This window comes from Sebastes umbrosus, chromosome 18, assembly GCF_015220745.1.
Source record: "Sebastes umbrosus isolate fSebUmb1 chromosome 18, fSebUmb1.pri, whole genome shotgun sequence".
NCBI classification, from domain to species: domain Eukaryota; kingdom Metazoa; phylum Chordata; class Actinopteri; order Perciformes; family Sebastidae; genus Sebastes; species Sebastes umbrosus.
In genome coordinates, this window is record NC_051286.1 from 23,774,820 (window position 1) to 23,802,121 (window position 27,302).

The following is a 27,302-nucleotide window of genomic DNA, read 5'->3' on the forward strand; positions in this document are numbered from 1 at the left end:
GTTTCAATCCCTCCGTATTCTTCTCATGAAGCTGTGGTGTTTCTGCAATGAACCCAGTTGGCAGTCAGACAGAGTGCTCTCTCTGCTGGAACCTCTTCTTCCTGTAGATGAAGTGTGTGTGGTGCTCCCTGTCTGTCTGGCCATGCTCATATTACTGCTCACGCTGACGAGCCAGTGTTTGAAATAATGCTTTGTATCCGAATAGAGCAATTAGAGATTGTTCTCTCAAGAAGACGAAGAACAACATCAGTCGTTTTAGCAAGTGCCCCAAAACAACATGTTTACCTTCAAGTGACAGCGCTAGGGGCCGGGTATCGGTATACTGGTTACCCTCTCAACCTTTTGCAGAATCACTGCAAGCGTTGCGAAGCGGTGGAGCTGGCCCCCCTTCCAGTCATCCTCCTTCATTTTCCCCGTTTGCGTCAGGTAATATTAACCCTTTAAATATTCCACAGCATATCAGCCATGCACTAAAAGAATGATGAAGACACAGCAACTACACAACACGTTCTCATCCCATCTCATCACATACCGCCGCTTTGTCACACTTTATTTTTGTCATCAAAACCACCACAGTTAGGTTTAGGAAAGAAATACATGGTTGGGCTTAAAACTACTAAGCACATCTTTTGTCCAAAATGTACCTTAAAGGGAGATTTGTCAAGTATTTAATCCTCTTATCAACACGGGAGTGGACAAATATGCTGCTTTATGCAAATGTATGTATATATCTATTATTGGAAATCAATTAACAACACAAAACAATGACAGATATTGTCCAGAAACCCTCACAGGTACTGCATTTAGCATAAAACAATATGCTCACATCATAACATGGCAAACTGCAGCCCAACAGGCAACAACAGCTCTCAGTGTGTCAGTGTGCTGACTTGACTATGACTTGCCCCAAACTGCATGTGATTATCATAAAGTGGGCATGTCTGTAAAGGGGAGACTCGTGGGTACCCATAGAACCCATTTTCATTCACATATCTGGAGGTCAGAGGTCAAGAGACCCCTTTGAAAATTGCCTTGACAGTATTTCCTCACCAAAATTTTGCGCAAGTTTGGAGCGTTATTTAACCTCCTACCTGACAAGCTAGTATGACATGGTCGGTACCAAATGATTCATTAGGTGTTTCTAGTTTCATATTATACCAGCATCTTCACTCCAGCTTTAAAACTGAAACTAAATTAAAAAATTAGTGGCGTTAAAATGAATTTGCGTTAACACGTTATTATCGCGTTAACTTTGACAGCCCTAGTATAGACACATCGTAAACCTAACCAAGTCAATCTTACCCCTTAACCTAACCAAACCTTAATCAGAGCACTGTCACACTGCACCGTGCACATTCTGACTTGTTTTTAAACATGCTTGCGAAATGCTGTATGAATGTTTTTATGCATAGACATACTGTATGCACATGCACAAGCCTGAATTCAGCTCCCACAGTCAGCCATAAATAGCTGTAGACACACCCTTTATCACCCATTGGTATACTGATACTACTGCCTGCCTCACCACCATCTCTCACCTCACATTTCATCATCACCTGTGGTTGGCTCTAGAAAACCGCACATTCTGTTTCTATTAATACCAGCATATGTGTGGGGAAGTGGCGTATGCATGGTTTTTATGCATTGGCATCATTTATACTGTGCATCTGGCCCCAGGTGTGAGCAAGAACAAAAGCTGCGGATGTACACCTGCTCATCTAGACCTCTGCTTCCATGTGTTATTGTTCTTTGTACAGGCACTGATACTTTTTGGATGGTGTCTTAAGTCCCGAAGACATTCGGGCTTATTTGTCCCCGTTTCACTCTCTGCACCAGCTGTTTACCTGCACGCCCCATGTCCTCAGTCCCTCACTCACTCATGATTCATCTGCTCTGTTTGTCCTTCAAACACACAACAAGCATGCTGTTAACTCATGCCATGTTGCTCACCCACAGATGCTTGTAATTTGTGTCTGTTCATTACATATAGGTTGTGCTACATTAGCTGATGATACAGACCAACAAAACAGAATTTATTTTCATTAAAAAGCCATTTTTTTTAAATCCTACAAATTACAATTAACTTATCTTAAAAGCAAAAATGTCATTTGGTCTTCATTCATATCAGACCCATGGGATCGCAATCGTTGATTATTGGTAACAATATTATTGGTCCCTTGACCTCTGACCTCAAGATATGTGAATGAAAATGGGTTCTATGGGTACCCACGAGTCTCCCCTTTACGGACATGCCCACTTTATGATCATCACATGCAGTTTTTGAATGCAGTATAATTGTGTTATTTTTGGGTATTCTAAAATGTTGTGTTTGAATATTTCTGCATACTGGGGTCCCTAAACAGTCCTGAATTACATAAATTGGATATCACTGTAAAGCTGAGACTCTTGTGGATCCAATGAGCCCAACTGTATTCATGTGTGATGATGTTAGTCCCTATAGTAGCCATTTCATTGTAGTGAGACCATTTTTTGAAACTTGACCTCACTGTATAAAATGACCTGTGGTGACCTCTAGGGTAATCACAGCCTCATGAAACTTTACAGCCACAAACTAGAGACCTAGAGCATTCATAGGATGGATGGCTTTCCTAGCTAGATTGACAATAAGGGGGTTTCTGAGCAATTTACACAACAGAAGTGATCACCATCCAATCGCTGAAAAATGCAGAAATCTCCAAATGTCAAAAGTTTTTTAAACCAAATCACAGAATTGCTTTTTCTATTGTGTTCCTCAAGGTCTTGGTGTCTTAATGTGGTATTTTGGAGGGATTATTGATCATTTTTATCAATTCTCGAGTGGTAAGAAAATGGTTAAATTTAGCACCAAATCTGTGTAACAAATGGTATCAACCTAAAAATTGCTGCAACAACTTATGAGACATAATAGAGCATGGGGATGGACATCATGTAGCAATAAAAGACGCAAGATCAGCTTATTTCTCAGATATACTTTCCAAAAACAATCACAATCCTAAAGTACTTTCTAATGTCATCAGCTCTGTTCTTAATGGACCAACCAGTACAGACCTTGAACCTTGTAATGATTGGACAGAGAAATTTGCTGCACATTTTGTTGGGAAGGTAGAGAACATTCGGTCTCAAATTTCACCAAATCCACAAAATCTACCCACCATCCACAATAATCCTGTCTCCCTCACCCAGTTTCAAATCACTAACATCTCAGCACTTGGTGTTTTAATTTCTCAAATGAAATCCTCTACTTAAATTTTAGACTGTATCAACAGTTCTTTGACAATTATCAACAGTTTCTTTCCAAAGGATTTTAAACATGCTATTATTCAACCACTACTGAAAAAAACCCAATCTGGATCCCCTTTTGCTTAATAATTACCGACCAATTTCTAAATTATCGTTTTTATCTAAGGTACTGGAGAAAGTAATTTCCACCCAATTAATCTCTTTTATGAATAACAATAAAACTTTTAACAGTTTTCAGTCAGGCTTTAGAGCCCGCCATAGCACAGAAACAGCCCTTGTTAAGGTGTTTAATGATTTACTTTTAACAGCTAACAGAGGTGCCTGTTCAGTCCTGGTGCTTTTAGATTTAAGTGCCGCTTTTGACACCATTGACCACTCTATTTTCCTGCATCGTCTAGAAACCTGGGTTGGTCTAAAGGGAACAGCTCTTCACCTACTACACTCTTACCTTGCTAATAGAACTTGCTCTGTTGTTTTAGAAAATGCCAGTTCCTCTGTTACGCATCTTAATTGTGGAGTTCCTCAAGGGTCCATTCTTGGCCCACTGCTGTTCTCAATTTATATGCTTCCCCTAAGCCAGATCATTCAGAGCCACGGTGTCTCCCACCATAGTTATGCAGATGACACTCAGCTATATGTCCTTCTCCACCCCAGTAACTCCTCTAGCTTAGATAGCCTTCTTTCCTGCCTCAATGACATCAAATGCTGGATTGCTGAATTTAACGATGATAAAACTGAACTTATAGCCGTTGGTCCAACAATCTTTACCAGTCTGCTTCACTTCAAGCTTGGTTCCCTCAGTACAAACATGAAACAGACTGCTAGAAATCTTGGCGTAATATTTGATGCAGATCTCTGTCTCGATGCTCAAGTAAAGGCAGTTGTCCAGTCATGCTTCTTCCAGCTCAAAAAGATCTCTAAAGTCAGATCTTTTTTATCTCCTTCCGATTTACATAAGGTTATACATGCTTTTATTTTTTCCCGCCTAGACTACTGTAATGCACTTTATGTTGGTATCAGCCAGAGCTCCATTCACCAACTGCAACTGGTGCAGAACGCTGCCGCCCAAATTTTAACAGGCACTAACAGATATGAACACATCACTCCTGAGCTCGCCAATTTACACTGTTTGCCCATTATGTTCAGAATTGATTTTAAAATTGTATTGATCACTTTTAAAGCATTAAACGGCCTTGCCCCCAAATTACATCAAGGATCTACAGTATTGACCCCCTACGTGCCTGGGCGTTAGATCCCTTAGATCAGCGGATGCAGCTCTGCTGGTTGTTCCCAGATCTCGGCTTGTGACCAGAGGTGACCGGGCCTTTGCGGTTAGAGCCCCCCCCCCGACTATGGAACACTCTGCGTATTGAAATCAGACTCGCTACTTCATTACCATCTTTTAAGTCCCTTCTAAAAACTTTCTTTTATAGGAAATCGTTTTTGAGTGATTAATATGATGCTGGCTTTTATCATCCCTCTGTGGCCATTTTATTCTGCTTTCTAAATTGTATTTCACCCCTAGATGTTTCCTGTTTTTATGATCCCTCTGTTAATTGTATTTTATTCTTTGCTGATTTATTGTTTTTTTTGTTTTCTGAAAAGCACTTTGTAACCTTGTTTAGAAAAATGCTATATAAATAAAGTTTATTATTATTATTATATACTTATATCATAATCTTCTAAACCCTTATACACTTTTATAATTTATTTTAAATAATTAAATTTTTTTTTTTTTTTTCTGATTTATGACTATAAAAACTTGACAAACAGTGCTGAGCTGCACCTTAAATTAATCTTCAGGTTCCCATTTTTCAGATGATGTACACCACTTCTATGTGACATCTACTGCTGACCTGCTATCTCCCCCTAAAGACCCTCTGTACCCCCCTAAAAAAAGACAAAAATGTTTCTATTGTGGGTCTCAAAGGGTTAAAAGCCAAGCTAAAGACAGAACTGGATGCTGTAATGTAACTCCCTGAAAGACAGTCCACCTTTCAAACTGGTTTCAATGGGCACACGTTGTGGAAGTATCAGTTAAAGCTTTCCTTTTGTTCGTAAGTTCCGAACTCAAACCTATCCAAAAATTCACGTAAACCTGTCCAAAAGTGTTCCTGCATTGTTCCTGTTTTAATTTATTTCTGCAAAGGGACACAAACAGTGGACACAATCTCCCAATCATTACCGATCGTTTTGTCCAATTAGCAAGATCTTTGGGAGCTGGATCTATAGGTCCTCTCCCCTGCCCCTTAATTAATCCAGCCCGCTGTAGATTGGACTCAATTAGCCTCTGCTGTTCTATCGTTATCATCGATTCTCATTTTCTACCAAATCCATTCTTTCACTGTAATGCAATAGAAAGGAAAAGTAGTGACAAGTGGAGAAGATGTGACTCTTAGCTGTGTGTTGTTCTATGTTTTTCTCTGCAAGAGTTTTTGTGTTTTTGATATGAACTTTCATGAAGTTTAAAACCCCTTTATCTTTCTTTATCACCCATCCTCAGGTTTAAGGCCTTTGCTCACCAAGTCCGTATTTTTCGTCTGAAATTGTTGATTGTAAAAATAAATATGACCTCACATGGTGTCAATCATGTTTACCCACCGATTCCGAAACTTTCGTCCGTCTTTAAAGGTTTTTGCATCCGTCAAAATCTTTTAGAGAGTTGTTTGACCACTCAAAGCTGATTCACTCGATTGTACTAATCGTATTAATCGTAAAACAAGGGATAGAGGAAAGATTAAGCACGGGACACACAGGGAACATCAAGAGCGCGAGGCGTGGCGGCTGCGTGTTTCACGTGTCAGGTGTTCAAACTAGCTGCGTGTCTGCTGCGTTTCTGCTGATGCAACTGCAGCTGTCAGCCCTTTCTTTCTACATAGAGTGTGCCTTAAATAATGGCCATTTAATTTAATTATAAATGTAATTTATATTTATTTTAGAAAGAGAAAGGTTAAGAAACGTGTGGTAATTTGTAAATAATAGTAATAATCCACAATTAAAACCCTGTACTTTATTCATTCATGGAGCTCTCCAAGTCACTGCATGTTCCACGGCACTGTCCTGCAAATATTTCAGAATAAAAGCCTTGTGTTAACAAATGAAGGAATTCTGTCCAATGAAAGAAAAAATGATTGAGAGCTTTTATTTTGAAATTAAAGCAGGAAGTGTTGATTTAAAAATAAACATGTACTTTTTTTCATGTCCGTAACATATTCTACAGATAGACATTGAAACTGAAGTAATGTTGCTGGTATGATGTCAATATACAGTCAATAGATCACTTTCACTGTCTGTTTCTGCTGTGAACCGCGTCTCATGCGGCCAGTCTGGACAAGCCGTTATACAGTAGTGATTGTGCTCTATAAGCAGTTAAATGATAACTTCTTGCTTATGTTTCATTCATACATTAGTCCCGTTTGTGTCTTGGTCCAAGGCTTTTTGTTAGAGTCTGTTTCCTGTTTTAGTTTGAAAGTCTTCTCCTCTTGTGTCTGGTTTTACTTCCTGACTTTGTGATTGTCTGCCCCGCCTTTGAGTTTCACCTGTTCCTCATCAGCCCTGCTGTCACCTGTCCCTCGTTATCTCCCTCCTTTTCTTGTGTATTAGTCTCTGTGCTGTCCCTTGTCTCTTGTCAGTCTTTGTTACTTTCGTTGCCACTTGTTTGCCAGTGTTCTGTCAGCTGTACCAGCCTGTGTTTTTGTTTGCTTTTGACTCCACTTTTCTTCTACCTGTCTCAAGTTTTTGCCCGACAGCTAACCCTTTTTTCCTCTCACCTTTGTCTTTGACTCTCAGTCCTCTCCTCAGTTCGACGTGATGTCCGATCACAACATGACATTATCTGGTTTCGTAAAATAGGCGATCTGCACTTTGGTTGATTGCCGGCGGCTCACACACATCCTCGCCGAGTCATAATATTTAGACCCAAGTTGGAGAACTCATCAGCATGTTTCCGGGGAGAGCGGTGCTTGTTAGGATTTATGGGCCATTTCATGCTCCCATTTCCTTTAGTAGGTAATATGTGTCACTTTTATAACACTGTGAAGTTGAAGTGTTGAGGTGAAATGTTAAGTGATGTTTCAGCGATATGCAAAAGGAAGAGATTGGCTTAGCCTTAAGTGGATATTCCAGCACTCATCCAGCCATCGGAGAGATCACAGCCATTTTCTGACTCCGACATAACAAGGCCGAATGGAGCGTCTGTGTCCTTGACGAGCCCTCGTAGTGCTTTACAGCCTGTAGCAGAAGGACATCCCACTGTACCGTCATACGGTGCAGCATCCTGTGAATAGTTTGGTCAAGAAGTGACCGTCCCGTGAGCCTTATTTGGGTTTCATTTGTGCATTTTAGTGAATTTACCTGCACCTTTTCTTGGTTTCTTTGTGTGGGTGTGCAGGGTATCACACATCAATCTCTCTTTTCCTCTTATTATTATCTTGGATATCTGGATGGATATCTTTTTATGTTGAAAAGGATATTAAAATACAGCATTTCTTGCGACGTACGTAGTGCTCGAAGTGAGCTGGTACTCACCGGTACGTAGCACCGGCACTTCTTCATTTTACTCTTTGGTGTACCATGATTTTTCTTGCTTACCGGAGCTTCTCACAAGCTGCTGGTACTCTTCTCTGCCCTCTTCATAAAAGGTTCTCTGGGATATTCATAACGAAGATTCATAACAGCTCAGCGCCAGCGTATTTGCACCATGTCTCATAAGCCGTAAGAACATAAAACTATGCGGAGAGCATCTGGACGAGCCGACGCACAGCACAAGGGTGCTGTAATTTATCGATACAATATCCACGTCCTTTATGTAAAATAAACTGTTCGTCATAATTTTTTTTTAATTTGTAAAAAAAAATAATTAACCATTACTTAAACGATTTTTGAATCTTCTCTTTTAGGCCAAACATTTCCAGAAGAATTAAATGCTCAGACGAAGGCTGTGATAGGTGGAAATAATAAAATAATAATTTAACTAGTAATAATAATGTTTTAAAATTATGTAAAATTGCATAGTTTTAAGTCAAAAACCTTCAGATTTTCTTGGGGGAGGATCCCCAAACTCAATATCTCAAGTACCTTTTATTCACTGTATAAATTCAGATTGTGTCTCTGTATAATATATAGGAGCATCCTGACTGGGACCTGAATGATACCCTACTACTACTACAAATAACACAGGAAAGCACTTTAATTATTAGACTAGTATAGGCCTACTATAGAGGATGCATAGCCCAAGTATAATAATAGCAATAAAATCACAACTGATTATGACTGACACAGTATAACATGCTTAAAGAAATAATGAATAAACAGGAATAAGTCACAAGAGATAGCTGATAGCGGCCGATACACACAGCAACATGTGATTAAGAGGAGTACTGGCACTTCTTTTTCAAGCCCTGGGCGCATGGGAGACCACTATTCTTTATTTAGTTTAATACAGAGTCAACATTGGTGTATTTTAACAGAGTCATTCATGGGGACTAATGGTCACAGATTACTTCTCTGTGATCACACAGTAAAACTGTTGTCATCTATCATTTAATTTGCCAGTGGACATCGTGGTCATAAAATAGTGATTTGATAGATGTCTCAGTCAGCAGAGTGACTGTGAGTTTAGATCTTTATATAAACACATAAACAGCCTTTTTTTGTGTAAATATTCGAACTCACTGCAATATAATGTATAGGCAGCACTAGAGGTAAAATAAAAAAAAACTCTCCCTAAAAATGAAAACCCATGTGATGACAGAATTATATTACATACAGAATGACATGTCAGAAATTCATCGGTCGGCAGGAGTTAATCGGTCCTCGGTCCCCCCTGTGCACTGTACGGCAAACGACGCAAAATGAGTCGTGTGGCTAAAAATTCGGGCCAGAAATGGGCTAAAATCGTACAGTGTATGCCCAGCTTTAGTTAGGTTTAGGAATGTTCATAGTTAAGTTACGCAACACCGGAGCTGGTTATGCGAAACCGGAAGTGGTGTAACGTAAGTACGGAAGTTACCTGAAAAAAACTACTTAATTAGGTTAAGGAAAATAATCTGTACAGCATTGAAATCAATTGTGCTCTACGTAGATTTCAAGGTAGTCATGGTTATATTTTCATGTCTGTAAGGTACAACAAAATACTGCCATCTGTGTTATTCTCAAGACATCTTGCGTACAATCTTCTCTCTTGTCAGTGCATTAACTGACTTTGGTGATAATCTTGAGTTACTGGCTAATCACTCAACAAACAAATTACATGAATGCATTCACACTTCTAATAATTTTTTTGTATGGGCCATTAAAAAACAAACAAAATGTGGATCATTTCTAGTCTAATGAAGCACCTCTCTGCTCACTCCAGATGACAGCAGCTCACAGCGAGGCCATTCACAACCAGAATTATATTCACAAACTCATTTTTTTTTTATTGCCGTGTTTGCTCGTTGGCACACACTGTCATAAGCTCTTGACTGAACTGACCTTTCAGGCCCATTAGCAATTAAAGCCTGACATATCTCAGTCTATTTGCTAATTAACATGCAAATAAACTCGTGAATTATGGAAATGAGTTAACTGGACTAAACTTGAGAGAAATGTTGAGCAGATGCGGCGCTGCTCAGACTGTTATGCTAATGGGAAGAAAATGGGTTTAGCTATACAACCAACTGCTGAGAGATCTGTTCTGGGGTGTGTGTGTGTGTGTGTGTGTGTGTGTGTGTGTCACATAACACATTTTATTGTCAATATATATGTCAACCCAGTTGAATGTCGACGTTTCTGAACCAAAATGTGTTTCATATCAGCCTCGTATCACACTTGTAGAAACACACAACACCATTTTGTTAACGTAACAACAACACTTAACAACCGTAACAATGTAACAGGCCAACTTTTTTATCAAGCGTTGTAGTGTAAGAAGCATAACGTTATACGTTACAACCGCAAAGTCAACGTTTACTTTTGGTTTCTTTTGGTTGGACATGTACAGCGGCCTCCTGGGTGAAAGTCCTGTGTTTGTTTGACCAATCCCTCTAACCCTATCTCCCGAATACAAAAACATCAACATTAGTTTACACAAACGTACAATGCCAACATTTTACCTGGCGACGAGGCTGTATATCTATCTATATCTATCGATCTATATCAATGCTTGCAGTCCGGAGTATTTCATTCCATACTCATGATTTGGACTGATTACCTGTGAGACTGGAATCATTAAAGGCAAATACCAGTATTCATTCACCTGGCTCTTATTCTAATATTTTTTGTCCATTAGGACTACTGGTCCTGTAAACATTATGCTAAGCCCCTCCATTCTAAAGATGTAGCAAACATGGGCTATGGCAAGAAAAATGTTGATAGGAGCAAGGAGCACGAGCTTTGCCAAAAAGTCTTCAATGTAAAAGGTATAGGGCTATGGGCATATTCTTTGTTTTTCACATTGTCCCATTAAATAACCAAAATGAACGTGTTCCTTCAATACTTTCTGACTTCCCTGCCATTGGTTCTTACTGAAGACATGAATATGCTCAAGACATAAGTCATAAATACATACTTTCATTTAAAAAAAGGGCTCAGTCATTTCCTAAAACAGCTGGTAACTGTAGTCTTTAGCAAACGTTACTCAAACAGGAGGGAATTTTGCATTTGTTGGGGACTATTTTCAGCAGCGGATTAATTCAATTCAATTTATTTTTATATGTCAAATCATAACAGAAGTTATCTCAAGACGCTTTTCATATAAAGCTGAAGCCTGGACTACGAAGTGAGTTCAACATACCCAGGGTTTCTTCTCGTTATCTGGCTTAACTAACCCTAACAACCGAGATCACGCTAAACTGTCCTATACGAAGGTGGTTATCAACTCGGTAAATCAACCCAGGGTTTCTCCATCTGGCTGTGAGCACATTCACATAAAAGGGGCGGGGTTTGCAGCATGTGACCAATCACAGACATGAACAAGTCTACAGACTTGCAGACAGACAGACAGAGTGGCACAATATACAAAGGAAGAGCAAACTATATTAGACAAATACGAAGAAGTTAAACACATAATCCAGACTAAAAGTGACACAGTTGAAGCTGCAGGCCCCAGGTCTAGACTGTACCCTATCATTTAGAGACCCAACAAGAGATCCACCATAAGCATGCATTCTTATGCGACAGTGGCAATAAAAAAAACTCCCCTTTAGCGGGTAGAAACCTTGGGCAGAACCAATGTGGATTAATCCACATTTGGTGCTCTAATGCAGTGGTTCTCAACCGGTGGTCCGGGCACCCCAAAGGGTCCTTGAGGGAGTTCCAGGGGTCCAATGTGAGTAAGAGTCATAAGAGTGACTATTCTGATCATAGGTTTCGTCTCCTCCATGGTTATCTGTTCAACTGAAGTTGACAACTATATAGTTCTGGTCATATCTAACAACCAAAATCTTTTCAGATGGAGGTCCCTGAAGTGAAATCCTATCAAATGGGGGTCTGTGACCTAATGTGCATCAATTTAGGGGACCATGACACAAAAAAGGTTGAGAAGCACTGCTCTAGTGTGTATTTCCACCAGCAGGACAGTGTATGTGGGATTTAATCTAAATAAACTACAGTGTGTGTGTTCATGGTAATGAAGGAACATGTCACCCAGTGACACAGTGAGGCTCACGGCTGTGTTTTAACAACAATGGAGCTCTATGGCACAGAGGAAGAAGATATATCAGGCTGTGATACACACACAACACATTCATTGTTGGTTTGGGTCCTTTCATGGAATTTGTTGACTGTAAGAAAAATATCCCTGTAGCATCCATTCCCTGGTGATTGTGGCTCCCTTTGATTTAGCTTACGCGCATTCTCGAGAAGTAGTACCAAATGCAGGTTTGTCAACACATTCTCACTCCCAACTCTTATCGGCGACCAACGCACGGGATACCCCACTTGAGTTACTTTAGGACGGACCGGGGACGGTATATCAATATACGCTCGTTACATGCATAGTGTCCTTTCAAAATAAACTTCTGTTTTCACAGGAGGTTAGGTTTAGGCAACACAACCACGTAGTTGGGGGTTAGGAAACGGTCGTGGTTGAGGTTGTGGTTAACTTCACTGACTAGATACTCACGTTGTAGGTCATCGGTACTTTTAGTCTCACACTGGACACGAACACCTGTCTCCTGGTTGAAAGCCTTGTGTTTGTTTGACCCATCCACCATCCATTCTTCCCGCCCTGAACGGACTCTCAAGCCATCAATGCAACATCCCTTACTCCGACCGCCGAATAACGGCGCGGGTGAGTTTAAATTGGAGTTAGATGAACACCGGGTTCGTCATATACTGTTGCTAAAGGGTGCCTCCGTGCATCGTTTTCTGATGCCGATGCCACTTACCAAACGGCGGTATTTCACGAGTTTGGAGTGAGAACGTGTTGGGTTTGTGTCTGCAAATTTCTGAAATGCAAAAAAGTTCAATGACTAAATACATTGACAGCCACTCTATGATAGAGGAGGACTCCAGTTGTGGCTAATTGCTCTGCCCGCAACAACAGCTAAAAGGCTTTCCATGTGGCTGCCTTCTGTGATTACGTTTGGTTTGACTCAAAGACAAGTTTTTTAGGAAAGCTGTAGGAGGCTCACGCTTCTTGGTCCAAAGAGTCCAGTCACATATCTGCAGCTACTTCAGTACAACGTTAATTTGTACTCCTCTCATCTCTTAACTGTGTGCCTGAAAGCATCATCGCCCATGGCATCAGATGTTGGCATGTAAACTAATTTCAAACAAAGGTCAGACGCAGCCTGTGAACCATCATCTGTTGTGAATCAGTTGTATGCTTCTTTGAGCTCTCTTTCTCAGAATGGAAAGGGATAAATTAGGCTATGTTGAGGAGGCAGAGCGATGGCCCACACAAGGTTCATGTTGTAATTTTCATGAGGTCATGACTGGACTCACCAGGCGTCAGTGTGGCTACTTGGTATACAAGGCCACAGTAAAGGGGAATGGATCTTGATTGTCATGCTCTGTTGCCCCACCACCAATTTCCTGAGTCATATTTCTCTCTAATATTGTTAGACGCCAATAACTCTTCAGAAGCGAGTGACGGGGCCTGCTGGTGTGGAGTGTGATGCACCAAACATGCAGCATGCAACGCTGAAGCAACTCATGCCTGTAATTAATTTCTATCCTTAATTCCTCTGTAGATGATTACCAGATGAATTACATACTTAGCATAGCAGTGAACAGTGACCAACAGACAGAGCAGACGTTCAGCTATGCAGACTGTGTCCCGGGTCACCTTGTAGTTGTTGTTTTTGTTCTGAAATTTAGAGAAATGTGCAGATTTATCCATTGATGCATGTGCACTTTTTCATGAATGTGCAAACACTTTTGATTGTCACAGTTTACTTTACATTACTGCAGACCATTTTCTAAAATCTGCAACTTTCAGACATTGATTTGTGTAGAAGGCTACTACAAACGTGAACTCATGCAAGTCTACTAGCAAAATCCTGCTTTATTATAACTTGGTTCATATTTTTCTAGCTTTAACCATCATTTCTGTTGGTTAAGACAACATTGTGCTCACTAACGTAATTACTGAGAACTGAACATAATGTTGCTACATTAAAAGTGACAGGTCAAGATACACGAGTAGTCAGACAATTAGGCAGGGTGTACCCAAACAGTATGTTTAGCCAGATTGTGTAAACCCCTTTATTTGGAGGTAAAACTGAAAGTGATGTAATCCCTCGTTGCACAGCACTTTCGTCCCAGGAACGCCACTAATTTATTTTACGCATTAACGTATTAGCTCAGTTTTGAAAGCTAGAGTGAAGATCATATGAAACTAGTAAACCTAAGGAATCCATTGGTACCAACCATGTCATACTAGCTTGTCACGAAGGAGGCTAAATAACGCTCCAAACTTACACTAAATTTTGGCGAGGCAAAAACGGTCATGGCCGTTTTCAAAGGGGTCTTGACCTCTGACCTCCAGATATGTGAATGAAAATGGGTTCTATGGGTACCCAAGAGTCTCCCCTTTACAGACATGCCCACTTTATGATAATCACATGCAGTTTTGGGGTAAGTCATAGTCAAGTCAGCACACTGACACACTGACAGCTGTTGTTGTCTGTTGGGCTGCAGTTTGCCATGTTATGATTTGAGCATATTTTTTATGCTAAATGCAGTACCTGTGAGGGTTTCTGGACAATATTTGTCATTGTTTTGTTTTGTTAAAGGATTTCCAATAATAAATATATATACAGATTCCATTTCTCTTTTTTTATGTATCCGGTTTGTAATGATAGTCCACGGAGGTCTGCGTAGGGAGGAGGTCGGGGTGATGGATGGGTCAAACAAACACAGGACTTTCACCCAGGAGACCGCTCACTTAACGTTCACCTTAATAATGTAACAAACATAGTCATTTTAAGCCAAACCAATATGTCTTTTTACTAAACCTAACCAAGTAGTTTTGTTGCGTTTTGTTTTGTATAGTTTTGTTTCCATTCACAACATTAACCACAGGAAACAGGGTTGACTACTCTTTGTATGACCCACTGGCTATATCACAGCCGTCACTCAACAGAAAAGTTGAAAAGGATTTTTTTTTAAAAATGGATGTAATGTTAATGCAGCGGTCCCGTCTGAATGCACTGTGACAGGATGTGCTTTGATCTTTACACAGATACACTTAAAGTCCACGCTGCGCTCCATCACAGAAACCCTCCTCTAGTCTCAGAATCTATCAAGTTAATTGTCCGTCATGCTTACACACCACACAGAGAGGATGAGCCGGCATTAAGTCAGCCCACTTGAACGACGACTAGAAATACATGATCTCACTGATTTGTGCTTGCACATCATTTGGCCCCCTTTGAACGCTGATCCAGAGTAATGAAATCAAATGAAACCCCATCAATCCCACCGAATGTGTTTCAGCTCTATCAATCCATGTTATGACACCCTCGTTGAACACTAACAGTGTCCAATATGCTATTAAATGAACATGACAGATATGTTTCTTTTAATCTAATTGATTTATTAAAGGCCTTTCACGACATCCCAGTAAAAATGATACAAGTCAGCAAGTTTAAATGGCTCGCTGATCCTCGCAGCTGCACTGTTTTCACTCCGGCTGTGTCAGGGTTCAAGTGGGCTCTGCCAGGTTAGGAGTTCACTATCCAGCAGTGAGTGAGCGGTCAGACATGATGACCGACTGTACACCGTCCTTCTGCTCCTATTGGTCATACTGGAGTTACTGTCTGGTGACAGTCATGGGGGGGTAAATGTCAGTCCATTTAATTAATTTGAAGTTTTATGGCTCAGCGTTAAAGAGTGATAGAATGATGTCTGAACACTTCATCATCACTGACACTATCTTCAAGCAGACTAATGACGTTCAAAAGTTTAGAACCACCTGTTTGTTCATTGTGTATTGATGTTTTTATTCCTTTTTTCAATAATGTACGGAAGCCCTGAGGTCGTTCTTAGCCATAGGCAAGCCAGGTGTTCGTAAAGAAGATATAGATACAGAAGATGAGGAAATCTTTTGTAATTAACTTCAGAAGACCAATCTACTTTTAAAAGTCTATCACACTGATATTCAGTATTTGACTGTATTTTGTTAATGCAAAGATTGAAGACCGTCTGTCTAAATCCATGTTACATTAGCACATTACATTTTCTTGATTCAGAGCTAAAACATACTTAAACTGCTTCACAGATTTTAAGGAGGAAATATAAATCAAAAATAGAATTAAAATATATATTGAATCATAAAACATGATGCCTGCAGCTAACCTGGATAATGTTAGGATGATACATAGATATTAATAACCAGCTTCCTTATCATATCGTGAACATGATTAAAACCAGGATAAGGCTTCACATCAGAGCAGGCGTTGCTGTGAAAACACCAGTCTTCCTATTTGTTTGAATGTGGGTAGTGCGTTTAGGCTGCTGTGGTGGGGACCGCGGAGGATGCCAAAAAAAATAGACACAGCGGCCTGCGGCGAAAAGTTAAAACAGAATCAACTTTTAGAGAAACGCAAATGTGGCCAATCATGTAAAAAGGGGATCAGACCAGAAGACTCCCACGGGAAGAAGGGCAGCATGAATGACCAACACAATGGACGTAACATTACGTCCTCTACTTAAAACTGTTATCTATAAGACCTTTAATATTACTACTGCCCTCAGGGCAATGGTACAGAGTCCTCTGTGCAAAGAAAAACATATATTAGAAATCGTTTGTCCCTGTTACCATAAAGTAACTTAATATGTAAGGCCTGCCACTTTCTAAAGCCAGCTTGCTACCTCAGCACACAGCACTTTATATCTATTTATTTAACCTGGATTCAGTCCTGGTTCTTGGTGCTCCTTTTTGTTTTTTATTTCTTTTACTTTTTATTTCCTTTCAACAGGTACAGTCGTACAGCACAATCACATGTATTGAGATGACACAACAGGGTCATAAGTTTCCTTAGGAGGCAGTCCGTGAGCTTCGGCATCCCCACAATGTCCATACATTGTTCCATTTAGTAGGAATGAGTAATATCCATGGGCCCAGAGAATACATAAATGTACAGGGAGGAAAAATAACATGTTTATTTATACTTATATGAGGAGAGAAGAGAAGAGAAGTATAGAAAAGGAATTGAAAAATAATAAATAAATATAAATAAAATAAAAATGAGAGATAAAGTTAGAAAATAGAAATAAAACAATAAAAAATAGAATAGGAATAATAATAATAAACAAAAAAGAATAAAAACTAAATAGGGAAAAGAAAACAAAATAGATAAATAAATAAAATAAAAAGAAACAAAGTAAATAGTGATAATAAATCACAAAGAAAATAAATAAATAAATAAATAACCAACAAACTGGTGCTTCTTTTTTAATTTAGCTTCTATTGGTGTATTGTGTTTGAATGTGTCCTGTCTGGATGTGATATGTTGTTTTAATTTACTCTTTTAATTGCAGTTTTTTGCACATGTATGTGAAAAGCAGATAAAAAAGTATTTTCTGTTCTAAATAATATAATATCAAAATATTATATTTTCTCACGAACGTCACGGCGTCTTATACCCAGGGATCCAAAAAGTCCAGAAACAAACCTGCTTTCCTGGATCCTATTTCATCTTCTTACCTGAGCCTAAAACAAGACGCCCCACTAACACAGACTCTTGTGTTGTTTTAACGGAGTGCTGTCGGCGGTCTCAACACTTTTTCACTGCTTCTGGTTACAGCTGTGTTTTTCTTCCTGTCTCTGTCTGGTTGTGCGTGTTACAGAATTGTAACACCCGGTGGGTTGAGGCCGAAAAAACTAAATCAAAACCAAAAATTCTAAGAAAAGACCAACAGACGGAATGAGCTGACAATAACAAGGAAGACTTGAGAAAAGAGAGAGGGGCTGCTCTCAAGTGTTTTCACATTTTGTAGCTGAGCCTACTGAGGAGTGATGAGTTTCCGAGGCTGCTGTGTAGTGTTCCATATGTAATCACAGCCTCAGATGCTCCCCGGTGTCTGAGGGGCCTGGGAGGAAGACCCACCATCCTTCTCAGTGTGAGCAGCTTGTCGCTCATAAGATAAGATCCCTCCCCACTATTGATCCACCCGACCAAGAGTCAGAGGAAAGCTCCCGTCATACATCAATGCTCGTCCTCAGAATGCCTGATGAAAAACACCGGCAGCCCATCTCATCCTTCCCTCTCTAATCCGTCAGAGGGTCCGTCCCTGAAGATGCGGAGAGCTCGAGTCGCCCCAGCGGCCAAGGACATCAGCCTGTCCGCCGCGACGGTCCTCCGGCCTCTGTCCACTTGAGGAATGGCACAGAGCGTCCCCAAAATCAGCCGGCAGTTAGTGCTCATCTGTCTTCATTGGACTTGCAGTAGAGATCCTCGGCATGCCAAGATAAGACAAAGATTTCAGCCATCCATCTTGATCTGTCAAGTGAGATGACTTTCGGTGTCCGGCCGTAACAGCTGGTAGCCAAGGACGGAGCCTCCTCCCCGGCCTTCACGCCTCTCAGAGCGAGCGTGAGGGATGGCGCCACCGGGCTCAGTTCAATCTCTCGGATCAGCCTTGATGTCCAGCCTCTGGACTCCAACTTGGCCGTGTGGAATACCACTCTTCATTTGTCAGGTCAAAGGTTTGTGATGAGACGTGATTTAGCAGAAACTTACAGAGACGATCTGGTTTTGAGTTTTTTTATATTAAACTGCAGCTGCTGTTGTGCTGTTGAAACCACAAGACATTCCTTATCATACGGCATCATGCCCAACACATCAAATACCGTCGCTTGGTAGTGCCCCTCGGGGTCTGATGCCAACACACCAAAGCACCCACTAGCATCTGTATGAGACGCACAGGTCTTTCTAACTCCAATGTCAACCCATCCGCTACCAACGAGGTACAAAGAGCGAGAATGTCCACATAGGGACGAGGTCGGGGTGGATGATTGGGTCAAACAAACACAGGACTCCACCCAGGAAACTGCTGTTCATGTCCCATGGGAAACCAAGTTAACAGTGACTTATTTTTAGGCCCGTCAGTCGATTAGAATATTTAATTGATTTAATCACATGACACGTCGTCCCTGACGGGTTCTCTCGTCACTTTTTAATTCCTTCCCCGTCTTTTTAAGGAATGCCTCTGCACCTCGTCGGTCAGGACCTAGAGCTCGCCATCTGATCATTACATTTTTCTTTTTTTCTATGCCATTGTTCTGCGTATTGTGTTCTTGGCAACTTTCATACTTTGCAACATGGATTGCAATCATTGCAATGTAAAGAAAAGGCAAATTGTACTCAGCTGCAAAACTTCATGGGAGTTTCTGCGCTGTAATATCATTAGCGCAATATATTTTGTGAATCGGACCTTAAGATAGGGAAGATAGCGATTGAAAGTGAGGCGCAATTCATGGTGCTATCGGCAGCTGCAATCCATTCTTTGGGAATTTGCTCGTGAAATACAGTCAGTAACCACTGGAACTCTGGAGGTAGGTGACTCCGTAAATCAGCATCCTGCACTGTTTATATGCACTGATATTTGCACTTAAAAAGCCAAAAATGGAGGAAAAAGATACAGTAAACACATTCTCACTCCCAACTTATCAAATAGCGTCGCTTGGTCAGTGCCCCTCGGTATCGGAGACCGATGCACGGGGTACCCCTCTTGCATTACTTTTGGACAGCGTGTCAATATATTACATGTATAGTGTCCTTTCAAAATAAACTTCCATTTTCACAGGAAGTTAGGTTTAGGCAACACAACCACTTAGGTAGGGTTAGGAAACGGTCGTGGTTGACGTTAACTTCACTGACTAACGACTCACGTGACTCACGGATTGACGATTACGACGAGTCACGTGACTAAAGAGTGACGTGACAAAGTAAGTCAACGTTACTTTTAGTTTCACACGGGACATGAGCACCAGTCTCCTGGTTGAAAGTCCTCTGTTTGTTTGACCCATCCACCACTCCTCACGCTATTAATACTACGTCACTTGCTCTGACCATCAAATAACGCCACGGGTGGGGTTACATTGGAGTTCGTCACATTCTGTTGCTAAAGGGTGCCTCCGTGCTTTCAGGGCACTTACCAAACGGTGGTATTTGACGAGTTGGGAGAACAGGTTGGTTTATAGCAACACATTAATGAAAATGGTTTTGGGATAATGAGCAAAGTATATGGGTGTATTGTTGTGTTTTAGTTTATGGTCTTTCTTTCCAGAAAATGCCTAGAATCAACCAAAGAGAAACAGCACTGAATTGGATTTCTCTTCTTTATCTTTGCCTCTAAATTGATTTTCCAGTTGTCAGCCACACAAGTGGTGTGTGTGTGATATTGAAATAATGGCCGATATATAGAGAGAATTTCATTTTCAAGTTCTTTTCATCCCAGTGAAGGCCAAAGAGGGTCACATTTCCGGCACAAAAGGCCTTCGCCAAATGATGCTCTCTTCCTATTAGAGGAGAAGACAGAGAGGGTAATTTCATACTTGTTTATGCCCCACATTCCCCGGCTCTTCTCACATCAGAGTAAATTGATTTCACTCCTCATATTGCAGCAATCCTCCAGTTTCCTCCACTCCATGCTGAAATTAATCATGGTAATGTCCCCTCTAAGTGAAAAGAAAATTAATTTTCACTGCCATACTGATCTAACTAATAACGGGGTACAAGTAAGGAGAAAATGGGAAATCATTACTCAGCGAACATTATCTTTATTATTTGTACCCATTTCTGAGCAGAAATGAAGGGGCAGCCGTGGAGGAAGTTAAGGCGGATACCTTGAAGTGTGTCTGACTTTCAACAAGATCCTGGAGAAGGCATTAAAAAGGCAATTGGCCATTGATTGCTTGCTAATAGCAGAAAGAGGAGGGGAAGAAAAGAATCGCTGCAACAAATTTCTTCCTTAAAAAAAAAAAAAAGAAGAAGCCTATCCATTCATGCATGTTATTAAAGCCATTGAGCTGAAATCCCCCGTTGAAAGACACGGGATATGGAAGATGGGATCTTGGCAACCCAGTAACTTATTAACGTGTGTTTGACATCCATAAATCAAAATGACACCCTGCTAAAACCCCTAACTTGTGATCTAAAGCAAATATCTTTCGAGTCACACGCTGAGCTTTTCCATTTCACCGTTATTTCATTAAGGGACCAAAAGTGATTACCTCACAGTCATTTAAGGGCTACACAGTTTCTGTTGTTTCCATTTAGTCAACAATTACACATTCACAAGATGTAATAAGATGAAACTTTAATTGTCTTTAATGAGGACTATGGGGTTTGACAGCACTAATTTGTAACAGAAAATAAAAGTTGGAGCAACAGAGGGTCCAACTAAAGAGGCGGTAAGTTTACAAGTCATGACTGGAGCAGACTGTATATAAGAAGTGGACGTAGTCACCGTGACATCACCCATTGGTTTGTAGACTACGGTTTTGAAGCCTCAAGATCAGCATTTTGGCCGTCGCCATTTTGGTTATTTGCAACAAGAAGTGACACGAGAGGGTAGAAGTGCAACCGAACGCTGAATAAAACATCTTTAGGCGACCAAAATGTTACAATTAACTTTCATGAACTGAAAACACACTGTGAAAGGGTTAAAGTTCTAGGATGAAAACACAGACAACTCCCAGACGCACAACGCCGTGGTAGCGACCTGTCAATCTCAAGGTAGCCACGCCCTAAAGCATCCCCTGCTTTATGGTCTTTCTGACTTTAAATGGGACCATCATTTACTAAATGAACATCATGCTGTATTGAAGAAGACTTGAAACTAGCGATTGAGACCATGAACTCATATTTACAATGTTTACTGAGGTAATAAATCAAGTGAGAAGTAGGCTCATTTTCTCATAGACAACCAGAGGAGTCGCCCACTGCTGGCTGTTAGAAATAATGCAGATATAAGGCACTTCAGCATTAGCTTCACTTCTCAGACCCCGGTGGTTACTGCCTGCTGTGGAGGAGCTTTGTCAAGCCTGAGAAAATAACTCTGATGATGTCATCTCTTTAATATATAACAAAACGCCTGTTACAAACTGTGAGCATGCCGCCCTCTAACTTAAGTCGGGTACACACTACTCGAGAATCAAGACGATTTTGGGCATGATCCCCCCCTCCAGATGATCGTCAGCAAAACCCAGATTTTATGATGGTTCTAAAGATTATCTTTTCAGATGTATCTGTGGTGTGAGGTGTGTTAAGAGTGTTTTTACGTCCCCCGATTTCAAATCGTTAATATTAAACATGTTCTGTCCCCCGACGACAGACGATGACGCAGTCACGTGGGAAAGAACGATAGCCAATTCAAAACAAACTGACTGTTGCAGAAGGACAACCGCGGCTAATGCATGAGCTAATGCTAAACGTGAAGCATAAAGTAGTAGTAAGATGAAGCTCAGAGATGGAGGACCAACTGGTTGATTTGTGGCAGCAGCCAGAGTGTTTATTTAATGTGTCTCCATGACATCATCCATCCATCCTTATTGAATTTTCAGTACAAAGTAGAAACTAACATCGCTAATTCTTCCTGACCGTCGTCCGCCATGTTTCTTTACACTAAAGTCACGTTTGATCAAGAGACATTTTGCGAGATTCCATCAATGAATCTGTTAGTGTGTGGTGGGCTGTTTTGGCCGAATCGTTGCTCTCCACACACTATAGGAACTAAACTGTTAGGGCCAACCTTTAGAATCTGTTAAGATTATTAAGAAAATGAATGATTAAGATAACTAATGATGAATATTTGCCTCGTGAAAACCAGACAGTACGACAATGTAGACGACCTTGATCAGATATAACATAATAATAGCATCATATAATGTTACATAACATTGATGTCAGGAAGGTCATTATGTGAAAGAACAGCACTCAATAACTGCAAACCCTGTATGCTAGAAACAACGTGCTTATCTGCAAAAGCAAATACATGCCCAGAACACACATTTTATTAATTATTATTCCTTGCTTTGACTTTTCTGCTCACTTTACCTCACATTTTGGGACAAACCCGTCACACTTTTACGCATTTACTGGCCCTGCTGCTCAACCTCTGCTCTCCACCTGGGATACTCAGCATTTTCCCCTCCATACTGTCTGTCTATACTGTAAGTCAAAACTCAAACTCAACAAAGTAGCTACACAATACACAGAGCTAAAAGTGTCCTTAGTGCTGCAGTATCCTGCAGGGTGATCACATATTCTCAAATCTACATCAGCCTTCACGTCCCTAAAACACGCCTGCCTTAATGCTTCTCTTAATCTTTTCCCCCTGCAGGGACAAACCTGCTGATGGGTTTGACTTTGTGTCAGTTGACAAATTGATTTCTGCTTGTACAGTAGCTTCTTCAGCACCTGGCGATGTTGCCAGGTGTATTGTCCTTGGGACAGTCTACATGCTGACTAAACATACAGTATATGTACGGGGCAGGTAGTGTCCTTATCTGTCTGCTGAGCTTATGGAGATGGATACCTACAGCGGATTCACACGAATTCAGTTCGCCTCTACTCCAGTATGAAGTTTGTTTGTATAACCATGAAGCACAGCCACACTTACAGGCTTGCCACATTATAAAATGATACATCAAAATTAGAGATGACAATTAATTGAAATATTGAATTGCGGTTAATCGGATGATTGTTCTGCGCGATTGAAATCAAACATATTAATCACACATATTTTATCTGTTCAAAATGTACCTTAAAGGGAGATTTGTTAAGTATTTAACACTCGTATAAACACGGTAGTGGGCAATATGCTGCTTTATGCAAATATATGTATATATTTATTATTGGAAATCAATTAACAACACAAAACAATGAAATGAAAATCATAACATGGCAAGCTGCACCCCAACAGGCAACAACAGCTGTCAGTGTGCTGACTTTACTATGACTTGCCCCAAACTGCATGTGATTATCATAAAGTGGGCATGTCTGTAAAGGGGAGACTCGTGGGTACCCATAGAACCCATTTTCATTCACATGTCTTGAGGTCAGAGGTCAAGGGACACCTTTGAAAATGACCATGCCAGTTTTTCCTCGCCAAAGACTTGCGTAAGTTTGGAGCGTCCTTCCCAAAAAGCTAGTATGACATGGTTGGTAACAATGGATCCTTAGGTTTTTCTAGTTTCATGTGATACCAATATCTTTACTCTAGCTTTATAACTACAGCCTCTGAAAGATCGACTGCGTTAATGAGTTAAAGAAATCAGTGGCGTTAAAATGAATTTGCATTAATGCATAATCGCGCTAACTCTGACAGCATTAATCGAAAGTAATCCAATGATAACTTAAACCCTCGAACTGTAATGAATGCGTAAAAAATCTGCACCCAAAATTCCCTCCGGCCACGTTTCTTCCTCTCTCTCCACTCTTCCTCTGACCTGGTTTGACTCAGAGACGGCCTCGTGCTCCTTACTGTTTCCTCCTGCTGATGGATTTTGCACAGCCATCTCTCTGTTCCCTGATGGAACTGCCCTACTCCATTAAGTTTCTTCGTGCTCAGCTCTGAGCCCATGACTTTGTATCACCTGCCCTAAAATACCCTTTTTTCCTTTGTGCTGACTTGGAGTACAGAAATACTTGTATACAAATAAAAAAAACTGTTTAGAAAGTTAGCTTTTCATTTTAAGGACAAGTTCGGTGATACTTTCTTCATGTCATCAGATCTCATGTGTCATGCAGACCCAAACTAACAATGGACACTAACAAGTATTGTGGGTGTATCAAAGTCTGATATATCTTCATCCTCTGTGCAATAGAGCTCCATTGTTTTTAAACAGTGAGCCACACTGTGTCACTGGGTGATAACTTCCTTCATTACCACGAACACACACACACTGTAGTTTATTTTGACTCAGTCCCACATGTGGATTAATCTTCCTGTTTGAGTCACGTTTGCTAACAAATGCCCTGCTGACATTCCTCAATTTTCAGACAGATCAGAGTGACAGTGCCGTTGACACACATCCTCCACTGTAGGCTTTTGTGCTTATGGTGCATTCATTCATTGATGCCGCCAGATCATTCAGACCGTCAGTATTCCTGGAGGAAAGAGAAAAACATGTCAATTTCTGACAGCTACTCAGAGCCAGCCCTGACCAATATGGCGCCCTAGGCAAGATTTTAGCTGGTGCCGCCTACCTTTTGTGCGCTCAGAAAGTGCAACCTACCATATAAACCTCGATTGTGAGACACCACTTTTTTTCAGGACTCCTTTTTTGAAGATCAAATCGTGTTCTTCTGACCAGAATGCACCAGTAAAAGGAACACAATGAAAAAACAACAACAAGGTAATCTGATATATATCTTTTAAATTAAATTGTTTTGTTTGAATAGGCAAAAAATTAAACTGCAGCCTACTGATATGTCTATTTCTAACATAATTTAACCATCTAAAAGTGAAAAATAAAATTTATCTCTTTGAAAAAACCAGAGCGGAAATTGACACGTGCATGTCACAGTCTGCTCCTCTTCATACCTGCACTCAGTATTTTTCCATGACTCCGCCCTCACCTCACTTCATCAGTCAGCAACTCCTCCCTCATCAGCTCACCTGAACTCACAGCTGCAAATCATCAGTAATCAAGCCAGTATTTAAACCTCCCGGTTTCACTCACTCATTGCCAGATTGTTCTTCACCCCCATGCAAGAATCTCCAGTGCTGATTCTTGGACTGATCTCCCGTTGCCGACCTCGCCCGTCTCTGACTTACCTGCCTCATTGTAATCCTGGAAATAACCTCAGCCTTCTGTCCTCGACCACGAGTTCTGCCTCAGCGTTCCTGGTTTCTGTCTGCTCCTCCGGGCTGTTTGGTGCTTTTCCGACGACGGTATCGCAGCGTGAGTTTCTCTGTCTGTTACCTGGTGGATCACTGTGGACTATTGACTTTGTTTGCTAGCCATCAAACAAAGCTAATTTAGTTTAATTAATTTTTATGTATATGATGTGAAGACTAGCAGTGTGCATCTTCTTGGCTTGCAAGAACAAATCAGTAGGTTCTCCTGTTCTCCAGATTCTACTGTGAATTTTCAATTTGGTATGATTGGAACAGATTTTATATTTTTTCCCACTTTTGGAAAACAACAGCCCTAATATATTAAGCAGGTGCTAACATAACTCACTTGTACTCTTTAGTCTACTCACAAGAAGAATGAAAGACAGTCATGTCATGTCAGTCAGTCATGTAAACAGGCTAGCACTGAGTAAGACAGTGTACAGCCTGTATTGTAGACTACAACTGGATAGTGCAGGATAGCTGAATAATGGAATCATTGCACAGTATAACACAAAGTTACCCCCTTCTCTAAAATAACAACACCAAGTGGGAAATCCTGCTTTAACATTTGTTTCACAAAGAAAAGCAGATTCTTTGGAAGCCTCATGAAAGCTGATCGATTCACAGCCCCAGACACTGATGTTTCCTCTCAGCGTCTCTGTTTGGACGAATTCTCGGGGCAATTAACAGTCCGGTCCCAGGCAGCGTGAGAGGAATGGCTTGCAGAGGATAATGACAGATTTCTTCATCCTCTCAGCAAACAGGCCACGGCCCCTGTCTGCCCCCCCCCCCCTCATCCTGCCTCTGAGATCCACCTGTACATCAGCCAGGGTTCATGAAGCATGACCAGAACAGGAGCCAGAGGGGACGGAGGAGGAACATCACGAAGTACAAAGTGTCTCCGGCTCTGCTGCTGCACGCTGAATGCCAAAAAAAAGTACAGCAATGTGTGAGTATCTTAATATAAACGGTAAATACAGGTATGCGTATATCAATGTATTGATTGGAGACGCATTGAAAGAGTGTATTAAAGGTCTTATGAAAGCAATTAGGTTGGCCTGGTGCCTTTCAGTGTGGATGAGTAATAATTACCTGAGAACGGCACCACCGTGGACAGGAAATCAATAATCATAAGCACTGAAATGTAGTTACATACGGTATAGATATTTGAGTCTAAGCTGCTTCTTATTAAAGTATAAATCAACAACTCGAAATGCAAACGTGACCCATGGTAATCACTGTGGATCTGCTCCCCTACGGCTATACGAGGAGTGGAGATGTTCAGCGGCATCTTGAGGGTAAAACAGAGACATGAAACAGTGAGGCGACCTGGTGAGGTTTTTAGACTACATCTTGATCAGACTCTGCTGTTCTCCCCTCAGGAACAGCACGTTTGTCTTCCTCCTCACAGTACAAGATTGAACAGATAATGTAAACGATGCATGAAAAAGTGGAATTAGACATCATACGAGGTGATTTCATTGCCTCAAGTTGTCCTACAGTGAAATCAAGTATTATATAAAGGCAGGGTTATGTAAAATGTGAGGAGCAAGTCCCAATCAACCAACACACCTACAGTATCATATATCACTGTATAAGCACAACCTGTTCGCACGAAAAGGTGTATAAATACCACAATAAAGTGTAAGGTGTTTAGCTTTCTTGATTTCCGCGTGTCTTTTGTGCACCAACACTATGATTATGCTGTACTGACTGCAATTTAAATGCATTCTCGTATAAATGCTACGTTAACAGTTAGTGACGTAGAATAAAAAGAGGGAAAG

The 27,302-nt window shown here is 40.8% G+C and overlaps 1 long non-coding RNA gene across 1 annotated transcript in view; it reads left to right on the plus strand.

The window, feature by feature from the left end:
- The window catches only part of LOC119477174, a 36,839-nt gene extending 10,399 nt beyond the window's left edge, over positions 1-26,440 (plus strand). Inside the window, exon 3 of the long non-coding RNA XR_005204189.1 lies at positions 26,276-26,440. This is a non-coding gene — a long non-coding RNA (uncharacterized LOC119477174). The remainder of the gene's footprint in view (positions 1-26,275) is intronic.
- Positions 26,441-27,302: the final 862 nt, after the last annotated feature.